Genomic DNA, 11299 nt, shown 5'->3' on the forward strand with positions numbered 1-11299 from the left:
GTAGGGTAGAATTTTAACACAAAAATCAAGTGTTTCCTAAATAATAATGAAGAAAATACTCAAGAAAATAATACCATTTACAATAGTTTCCTAAAATAGGAATTGTTTAGGAATAACCTAACCAGAGGGCAGGGTGGGGGGCAGGCAAGAAAAACTACAAAATACTGCTACAAGAAACCAGAAGAGACATCTATATCTATTTCTATTTCTATCTCTATCTACATCTACATCTATATCTGTCCCTATATCTTGTTTGTCTGTCCTATGGTGGTCACTTGTGTGTTGCTCTGAGGCTGGAAGCTATGTCACTGGTATCTCAAATGCTAGCAGCGTCACCCAAAGTGAACAGGTTTGTGGTAGTTACATAATTTCATGTGAAATTAAGGATTCAAAAGCTGGTATTCAACCTGTCAATCAGGTCACAGCCTGCCTCCTGGTGCCTCCTTGTGGGCTTGGTCTTCTCACAGGGAATGGCCAGGGAACCGCCCCCACTCTCTGCCTGGACCACACTGTGAGCTGTTGGAGCCTGCTATGTTTTCCACTGACTCTAGAACCCCACTTAGCACACCTGTGAGATCCTTGCATCCTGAGTCATTGCATGTGGTTACATGAGTCTGAAGAAAGACTTAAGGACTATTTTCAGTCTTATGGAGTTGAGCAGGACTGGGACGGGATGTATTCTTGATATAGAAGTACTTCTATCAAGCCGGTTCTTACATATATAAGTGTGTCACTAGATTTCTTTCTGTAGTCAATGTGAACTAACACAGGTTTCCGCAGAGCTATCAGACTAAGAACAGACTAAGAAGGAATCAACCACCCTATTTTGAGGAAGTAGGTGCTTAAAACTGAGTAACATTTTGAGTGCCTTACCATCAAGGGGCCCATTTCAAGTACTATCTGACAATATCCTGGTTCCTTTCATTAGAACTTGGATTATGAAAAGATTTCCATGCTGTGCATAAGGTTTTCACAGGTACTTTCTCTGAAGTGTGCATATCATTTTCCACAACGGCTATACATATTTACACGTCCCCAAGCAGTATATGAGTTCCAATCGCTCCCTGCATTCTCCAGCTTTCGTTGTCCTGTTTTTTTTGAATTCTTTCTCTGTTGTTTGGAACTGTTTTCTTTGAACCTCCCTGTTGTTTTGATTTGCATGTATGTCCCATATGGCTAGCGAGCGTGAGCATTTCCTCTTGTGTTTCCTAGTGATGCAGGTGTCCTCTTTGCGAATTGTCTATCCTTCCCTTTGCCAAGCTTCTGATTGGATTATTTGCTTCTGCTTTTTCTTTTTTGAGGTGTTTCAGATTCTATAGACTTCAGTAATTCGTCACTTGTCCATTGTGTAATTACTAAAGATTTTTTTCCCAACCCCTGGGCTCTTATTTTACTATTTGGATGAAGTGTTTTGATGGGCATCAATGTTTTAATTTTAATAGGTTTTAGTCATTTTTCTTGCCTTCCACTAGGCGTGCTTCATTTATTATAAAGAAGCAAAAAATTCCTGGGATTACCAACCAATTAGGAATCCAGCATTTTGTTTGTAGGATTTAAGAAAACAAATGGCTGTTCTTTAAAGCTATCTGCTTACTTTTAAAACAGTTGTACTATGGAATTTAAAACAGAGCATTCAAAGCATTAGCAATTTTTTCCCCAAATAACACAAACCGTGTACATTTGTTTGCCAATTGCAGCTTGCCCCCAGGAAATACCTTTATAAATGTGTTAATGCATTTTTTTTCATTTGTCTTTAAAATGGCATAGTTGCAATATAAAATTACTTCCCAGGTGGCAAAAGTCATTTGCAAGCAAACATCGAAGGGACATGCTATTTCTGACTGAAAACAGTACTTTCAAATCAGTGAATTCTCTAAAATCATATGCTTTGTAACTAAAGTAAAATGGATGATCTAGTGCTAAAGGCTAACTTGATCTTTGAAATTTTAGCCCCATACTCATAAACTTTTGTGTTGATTTAACCATCTGCCCTAGCAGAAATATTGGTGTGGTCAGAAGACATGGGATGTCAAAAACATGTTTCCAGAAGGCCTTGACACACAGCAGTACTTAAAATCTCCTTTAAAATAACCCTCCAGGAGTACACAAGTGACCATCTAGTGGGAAGCAACAAAGCCCACTTGGAAGAAGCACACCAGCCTGTGTGATCATGAGATTACAGCAGGAAAAGGTATAGGAAGTTCAAAAACAAGCAACCAAATTGGTGTGAATGCAGTGGACCCCAAAGCCCACCTGTAAGAGAACTGGACAGACCCTTTCAGAAGGGCCATACAGAAGGAATGATACATCCAGGGACTGTTGAAACACAAACTATACTCTAGTTCTTTAATGCTTCCTACCTTTATTTTATGTTTTTTTTATTTTGACACATGAATCATGTTATATTTGCATAGGTTCATTTGCATAGTTAAGATTGTTCCTTACATAAAAGCCAAGATAGAGAACCCTTCAGAAAGAGTAACAGGAGTAATAGTTCCCTTATGTCACAAGAAGAGAGGGCAGACATGGTGGTGAAGGGGGAAATAGGGAGCTGAAAGCTTTGATGACTGTATAACCCCAACTTGATGGGATCAAACAATAGAATTGTATATGAATGGATATATTGGAGGTATAAGATATGACAAAGAAAAATAAAAATAAGGTTTCCTGGGGGATCTAGTGGTGGTGGAGGGAATAAAAGGGAACTGATATCACAGTGTTCAAGAAGAAATAATATATTTTGAAACTGATTGTGGTAGCAATTTCACAATACTGCTTGAGGTAATGGGCCATTGGGATGCTATACTATCTGGAAATGTTCCCAATGAAAGGATTAAAGAAAAATAACAAACAAACAAACAAATGAAACAGTCCCCCAGGGAAAGTCAAGGTTTCAAAACCAGTATTGATAGCATGTTTTCAGCAAAGTATGCCCTATGATAGGTTTGTGTGCATCACATAATTACCTGAAAGGTTGGTATGCTTGCGTGACGTACCCTTCATCATTTGTGTAATAACATAAATGCATCATCAAAAAATTCCAGGAAAAATTCTGTTTTGAGATGTTCCACCTTTAAACATATTATCTTCCAATCAATCATAATATTGTAGTTTATTTCCTGGCTCTATTTTATAATCTTGTTGTCTCTTTGTTGCTCCCATAATTCACTTTGTCCCAGGATTAAACTGTTGCATTCTGTAGAAATTTTGTTTAGGAGTAAAATAATCTATTTTTCATACATTGGTACAGCCTACTGAAAATTGGTTAAGACCATCACAATTTTAAAATAATTTAAAATATTTCAAAGTTTTGGTAAAAGAAGGAAGGAGATAAATTCATTGGATATATATATATATATATATACATATATGAATGAAAATGCAAAAAATGTCACTGAGTTTCTTGGTAATTCAATACCCCAATGTAATAATTTTCACATTTTAGATATTATTTATGAATATCAATATATTTGACCACCAATGTAATGTTTATGATCATCTTTTAAGAATCCATAATAATTATTATTACTTATTTCTAATTTAGTCACTTGGTAGATTAAAATTTCTCTCTGCTTTTCACATAAAGATATGGCCCCTGTATATGCTTTTCCAATATGGGAATTCAATCATAGTTTACAGCAACAGGTCATAATATGAGGTAATAACTTCTTTTAGAAAAATTACTAGCAGAGTAGTCCCAATTAGCCAACTGTTAAAGATGTGTCAAGTGCCCAAACTTTACAAGATATCTTACTTGTCCATGCCCACCTCACTCTTCCTCTCGATATATTCCCTCATGTCTCTGGGTTCTCCAGTTCACTGCAGTATCTCACAGAAAGTCACAATATCTTAAGGCAGCAGTTCTCAATCGTCCTAATGCCATGACACTTTAATACCATTCCTCTTGTTGTGGTGACCCCCAACCATAAAATTATTTTCATTGCTACTTCATAACTCTCATTTTTCTACTGTTATCAATTATAATGTAAATATCTGATATGCAAGATGCATTTTCATTGTTACAAATTGTACATAAATTAAAACATAGTGATTAATCACTAAATGATATGCAATTATATGTTGTGAAATATTTATGCATTTTACAATGATCTTAAGCTACCCAAAGGGGTCGTGACCCACAGTTTTAAGGAACTCTCTCCCTTGGTTGTGGGTGCTGGTAAGTCCCGATCCAAACAGCAAGCAGATGCAAGCCAAATGTAAGGTTCAGAACCAATGGCGGAAAATGTGCAAAACTCAAAGTAGATTTTTTTTTGCTTCTACCAAAGCTCAATCAGGAAACGGATGTCACAAAAAGGGAAGCCTTGTTGGGGTATGTTTTTAAACTTTCAGCAGACCATACCTGCAAGGAGAATTAATTTATACCCACTAGTAGGAGAGAAACAAGAGATGCATTTTACCTTAATCTTGTAACAAATAGCTTGGTACAATGGCATTATAATAATAGGTGCAGAAGCAATAATTTATAATGCATTACAAAAGGGATTATGGAAAAAGGTCCTTATCACGCAAATGACTACATATCATAAGATAAAACTGCATCTGAACTAGCCCCCTTTCCATTTTGTCTACTGCATCAGAACAGTAGGGGATTCATACATATCATGTGATTAGCATTACTACCTTATGTTTACTAACAGATTGAGATTTGTTGGTATTTAAAATTTGTACATTGCTGTGACCAGTTAGTTCTGACCAAAACAAAATTTGTTAAGAGTCATTGCTTGAGAAACAGCGCATATTTAAAACAAAATGTTGTAGAGAAATATTGATGGGGCTTAAGATATTTGCTTTGACTCTCCATCCCACACCCCAAAAAATAGGAATAAAGGAAACTATCAACCAAAGCCAAATTCCACTTTCAAAATTAAATGTATTTTATATGTTGTCCTGTTTCTATGTGTGTGCATGCCTGTGTATCAAATACATAGAGTGACCTCATTAGCAACCACCTAAAATAGAGCACACATATGACTGAGATGATTGGAAAGCGGTTTTAAATCGTGCTCTTTGAGTAATGTCATGCGAGTGTGAAAACCCAGATTTCCACGAACTTAGAAAATAATAGAAATATTCCACTCCACCATTACCAGACTAACAAAACTGTCATTAAATTTACAGTATAATATAGATTTAAGAGAATCTAAATGCAAATTATCTCTCGGCATAGTGAAATTGAAGATGCCAAGACAAGTGGTTAGCAAGGACTGAGATAATAAGCTCCATGAAGCTAGTCCTTGCACAAAACACAAGTTTATCACTAGAGTAATTTCAACCTGGGGTGCACTGATGGTGACCAAAGGAACACAATCTTCAAACCTAGTTAATAGATGAACCCAAATCATCACACCAAGCACGTAGCAGAACAAACATCATGCTTATCTGTATGGATAATGAATATATAGCTCAGTATCTCCTATACCACTCAAGATGTCAGCATTTAAAAATATTGTGAAGCCCATGAAAAGGTAAAATAAACAAAAACAAAGCAACAATCTGCATTTATATTTGTCTCAAGTGTTGGAACAATCAGACAAAGAATTTTAGGTATCTAGAATTGATGTTTAACTTAAATTGATATTTTAAGTTCTACACCATATAGGTTACATAGGGAAAAAATAATCAGAAATGTAGAAACTATTAAAAATGTTGTAAATGAAGAATATAATAACCGAGGTAAAAAATATTTTTGAGAGGCTCATGAGTAGATTTAAAACACAAGATAGAAGGAAACCCACCAGTTAAAATACCCAAAGAATAAAAGCAAGCAAAATGGTTATACAAATTATGAGATTATATCAAGTGATCTAATATATATAAATTGTAAATCTCAAAAGTAGAAGAAAAAAGAGGAGAGCCCCAATAAAAAGATTTATTAATAAAAAAAGAAAGAATAGCAGAAATAAATGACAGAAAACAACCAACCAATCCAAAACTGTTCAAAGAACTTGAAGGTGATCAATACAAAACAAAAACCACCAAATGCATATCCTATTTGAGTTGATGAAAATGAGAGGGAAAAAGTTAAAGTTAGTTATATAAAGAATTTTGTAAGACATAATCAAAACATAAAGAAAAACCTAGATCAGTTGATTTGTACTATAGCTATAAAAGGAATTTAATTTAAAATGTAAAACTTTAGCAAATTGTGAACTCCAGTCACAAATTATTTCATGGATGAGGTCTAGGAAAATAATAATTAAAGAAAGAATGATCATTTTAAGTGAACTCCTCCAGAAATATTATAAACTTAAGTTTTATATGCACTAAAAAACACAAACAAAACATACTGTGACTCACTTTATTACATTGTTCTCATTTTTGCAATGATCTGGAATCAAACCTGCAACATGGTCCAATCTAAACATCCTCAGCCTTTTACCCGTTGGATACATTCTTTTTTGTTTGTTTGTTCTTAATTGTCCTTGCTGACCTATTCCTTCTTTACTTTTCTTGTCGTACTTGTTAGATTTCCACCTACATTAATGTAAAAATAATGACAATTTTTTCCTGAACTTCCTTAGAGTTTATAGTGTTTGCATTTTGGTGAATAAAATTAATCCCTGACTTTTCTAGTTCTTTCAACTGCTTCGAATGACTTCTAAACGGATACTTAGTATCCTGTTTGAGTTAGCTCTTTAAACTATCTTATGAAGTTGCTAAGCCATTCCAGAATATTTCACATCTTGCCAGAGAATATTCAAGTGGGACTTCATTAACAGCAGCACATCTGTCCGGATTCCATTGGAGAGCTGCCTTTTCTTTCTTCGCGTGCCATCTCTGGGCCTTATGATCCTTGTGGTCAGCCAAATTGGTGTGAAACAAGTTTGACCTTTCACCTCCATGTCTAAGTCTCCTTTTGCCCAGCTCCTGGGAAATCACTACAGTTTATAATGTCACTCAGCCTTCACAAGAGGTAAATGCATTGTCATACATGCGCTGGGCAGTGGAATCACCCACCATCACCACATGCACGCTGAATACAGTGTCACATGATGACTATGGCCTCACCCTCTCCGTATCTGGTTATTTCTTCCCTTTATTCCTGGTAAGGCTGTGGTATAGAATGAGACTATCTCCTCCCATGAGGATTTGTAATCTCTGAAACTACACACGGGTTCGCTTTGCTTAGGATTTATCTCAAGGGCAGTGGGCTGCCGTTTAGTTTTGGTAATCAGATTCTGTGATGTTTGGATATCATAGAATTAGTTCATACTCAGGTGACTTGGTGGAACTGCCCTAGAAAGTTGAGATAGTTAGTTTATTGTGCCAACCTGGCCGATAAACACATGTGGGATTAATTGAAGGGCAGAGAGATAAATGGCTCCATGAGCCTCGCCTTTCTTGCCTCTTGCTCTTTGATCATCAGACCAGTGTGCAGCTGCCTTGCTTGTTCTGTGCCTCAATTTGCAAGCTACACTACCTGTGGGACACCTAATCTGAGAACTGTGTCACTGTAATTTGAGGTCCCTTGAAGACTTGCCTCACCAGATAATTGGAATGTACATCTCTGGAGCTGGAGACTGACAGGTGGTGAACTGGCTGACTGTTGGTGACCTGCCTTGCTGTTTGATACCTGTGCCAGGATAGCCTAGCTCTCTCTACAGAGGACTACCTGGCGGCCCTCAAGACTTGAAGGACCACCAGTGTCTCACAACTTTCTCATGGGAGTGAGTTGCACTGAGTCATTTGTACTGCTTTATAATTTAACCATTCATTTCTTGTATTATAGATCTGTATATAATTTAACAGTTCATTTATTGTGTTATCTACCTATCTACCTTTATAAATTTATGTATAAAATTATCAGCAATCTGGTTTTATCTCTCTAAAGAAGCCTGTGTAATACAAAAGTATTCTTGGCTGTAATCTTACAGGTGAGAATCTCTAGGTCTTTTCTCCCACTGAGCAGTTGGTAGGTTTAAACCATTGTTTTTCTGCTAATAGTCCATCAATTGAAATTCCAAGGTTCCTTCAACCGCATACTGGCTGCAGACTGCAAGAAGATCAGGAGACTTGGCACACATAAGTCTTCCCTGTGGGGCTAGCATCTAACCCAGGGTGGGGCACTTCTGTATAAGGCTCATAGCATAATTTCAGCTTGCCTGCCAAGGCAACTGCCTTTGGGAATTGAAATTCAATGAATGTGGGTATTTCTTGTCATTACAACATATATTAATATTACTTGAATCACAGTAATGTGGTAAATTTTAAGGGAGAGGTAAGCAATGCCAATTATGGAATAGATAGGGTACATATGAGCACTGACTGGATGGATATGTATACTTCTTATTGGTTGCCTGTGGCCCATCTACCTGCATTGCGGTGACTCAGAAGACAGGCAGCGTCAGGAAATGAAAGTGTTAGCACCCCGTGGTGAAACTACAGGGTTGATGATGATGAAATGAGATGTGATTAGATGATTCTTTGCAATTTGTTGACGTTTCTTCTGATAATAAATGATGGTCTACTTGTTTGTTGATACAGGAAATAACTCAAATCTAACCTTTCTCCACAGGTCCATGATCAACAATCCTTGCAAAAGATGAATCTCAGATGAAGATTCAAGAAATTGCTTTTCATAGGAAAGCCTCAAGAGTTGTTATGAACATTGAATACATTTCAAAACCAGATTCAATACACAGGATTTGAAGAGCAATCAAAGCAAAATAAGTTGTTTCCCTGGCAAAGGAGGCACCCAATAGTTACCAAAACTTAAGTGGAGTGATCTTACAAATGGCTACTACAGAGAGAAGTTGATACAAAGCATCTATCTTTCCAAGATAAATAGATAAATGGCTATTTTGTTGTTCTTAAAGTCAAAGTGTGTCTATTTTGTGGTGATGCATTAGCAATAAAAGGGGGAAAAAGGCAATCTGGATGATATTACAGCTCAAAGCATGCTAAACTCAATGAATCAGGAGGTTCTGGATAAAATCAATGATCATCAGGGCAGATGGGAGTGACAAGCTGCTTTCACTAGGCCTCATGGGACCAAGACATTATTCAGATAAATTATGTAGTGGGCCAGCAATCACGAAGAAGCTGAAGCCTCATGTTGAGACCGAGGATTTGAAAGAGTGCATGGTGGCTGCTAGGGCGTTGTGAGCACCAGACAAAGTACAATGGTCTCAGAGTACTGGTTGGTCTCTGTCAAATGTCTCAGATTGGATCACGGATGTCATAGAATATATGGAAAAAAACACTAAGAAATTCTGCAGGAGATTTCCAGGTTTTATCTGATGAGTCAAAGGCCTTAACATATATTCCTCAAGTGGCTGTTTTCTTTTGTTTGTTTTTTAATCATTTTATTAGGGGATCATACAACTCTTAGCACAATCCATGCATACATCAATTGTGTAAAGCATATTTAAACATTCATTGCCCTCATCATTCTCAAACCATTTCCTCTCCAGTTAAGCCCCTGGCATCAGGTCCTCATTTTTTCCCATCCCTCCCCCACCCCCCATCCCTCATGAACCCTTCATAATTTATAAATTATTGTTTTGTCATATCTTTCCTTGTCCAACATCTACCCTCACCCACTTTTCTGTTGTCTGTCCTCCAGGGAGGAGGTCACATGTAGATCCTTAAACCAGTTCCCCCTTTCCAACCCACCCTCTCTATCCCCTCCCAGTATCGCCACTCACACCACTAGTCCTGAGGGGATCATCTGCCCTGGATTCCCTGTGTTTCCAGTTCCCATCTGTACCAGTGTACATCCTCTGGTCAAGCCAGATTTGCACGGTAGGATTCAGATCATTATAGTGGGGGGTGGGGGATAGAAGCATTTAGGAACTGGAGGAAAGTTGTGTTTTTCATCATTGCTACATCACACTTTGATTGGCTCATCTTCTCCCCAAGACCCTTCTGTAAGCGAGTGTCCAGTGGCCTACAAATGGGCTTTGGGCTCCACTCGACCCTCCCCTCCTCATTCACTATAGTAAGATTTTTTATTCTGATGATGCCTGATACCTGATCCCTTTGACACCTTGTGATTGCACAGGCTGGTGTGCTTCTCCCATTTGGGCCTTGTTGCTTCTGAGCTAGATGGCCATTTGTTTACGTTCAAGCCTTTAAGCCCAGATGGTATATCTTTCAGTACTCGGGCACCATCAGCTTTCTTCGCCACATTTGCTTATGCACCCATTTGTATTCAGTGGTAGTATCAGGGAGGTGAGCACACAATGATATGAATTTTTGTTATTTGATGCCTGATAACTGATCTCTTTGGCACCTTGTAATCACAGAGGCTGGTGTGCTTCTTCCATGTGGGCTTTGTTACTTCTGAGTCAGATGGCTGCCTGTTTACCTTCAAGCCTTTAAGACCCCAGGTGCTATATCTTTTGGTAGTCGGGAACCATCAGCTTTCTTCATCACATTTGATTGTCTTCAGAGGTTGTGTCAGGAAGGTGAGCATCATAGAATACCAATTTAATAGATGAACGTATTCTTGCATTGAGGGAATACTTGAGTGGAGGCCCAATATTCTTCTGGCACCTTAATACTAAGCCTATAAATATATGCACAAATCTATTTCCCCATCTTCATATATAAATATATTTGCATATGTGCATGTCTGTCTTGTTTTTGTGCATGCTATTATCTCTGAAGGTCTGTCTAAATAAGATAGGCCAGATGAACAATTGGAGGAGAAAACACTGGGACCAACAGTTCCCAGGGAGAGGGGGGAGGGAGGGAAAGGTAGTGGTGTTAATAAACCCAGGGACAAGGGAAAAACAAGTGATCCAAATTGGTGGTAAGGAGGGTGTGGCTGGGCATGATCAAGGGTAATGTAACCATTTTGCTGAATTGCTGAAACCCTGGTGGGGACTGAGCATGATAGTGGAACAGGAGGAAAGTCAAAGGAAATATTGGAAAGAGCTGGAAGGCAAAGGACATTTATAGATGTCTAGATAAAGTAGCTGTTTAGATTTGTGGTATAACTGCAGAGTTTGACCATTGAGAGGGGCTGCTGTCACTGGAAGTCAAGCATGGTACGATAAGAGGGGAGGACATGTTTGAAAGAATTGTTTTATACATGAAAATAAGCTTACTATGCTAGTCTGGGTACTTTAAAGAAACATATCCACAGAAACTCAAGCATAAGAGAGTTTTATATAAAGATTAAGTGTGCATCAAGAAAACATCCCAATCCAGTGCTGCCCAATTCCACAAGTCGAACATTAACCGATAGGTCCAACACCAATCCACAAAGTCCTCCTCTCACAAAACACGCAATGATACGGACTGCAAGAGGAAAGCCGAGTCAGTGAATGTG

Source organism: Tenrec ecaudatus, chromosome 4, assembly GCF_050624435.1.
Source record: "Tenrec ecaudatus isolate mTenEca1 chromosome 4, mTenEca1.hap1, whole genome shotgun sequence".
Lineage (NCBI taxonomy): Eukaryota > Metazoa > Chordata > Mammalia > Afrosoricida > Tenrecidae > Tenrec > Tenrec ecaudatus.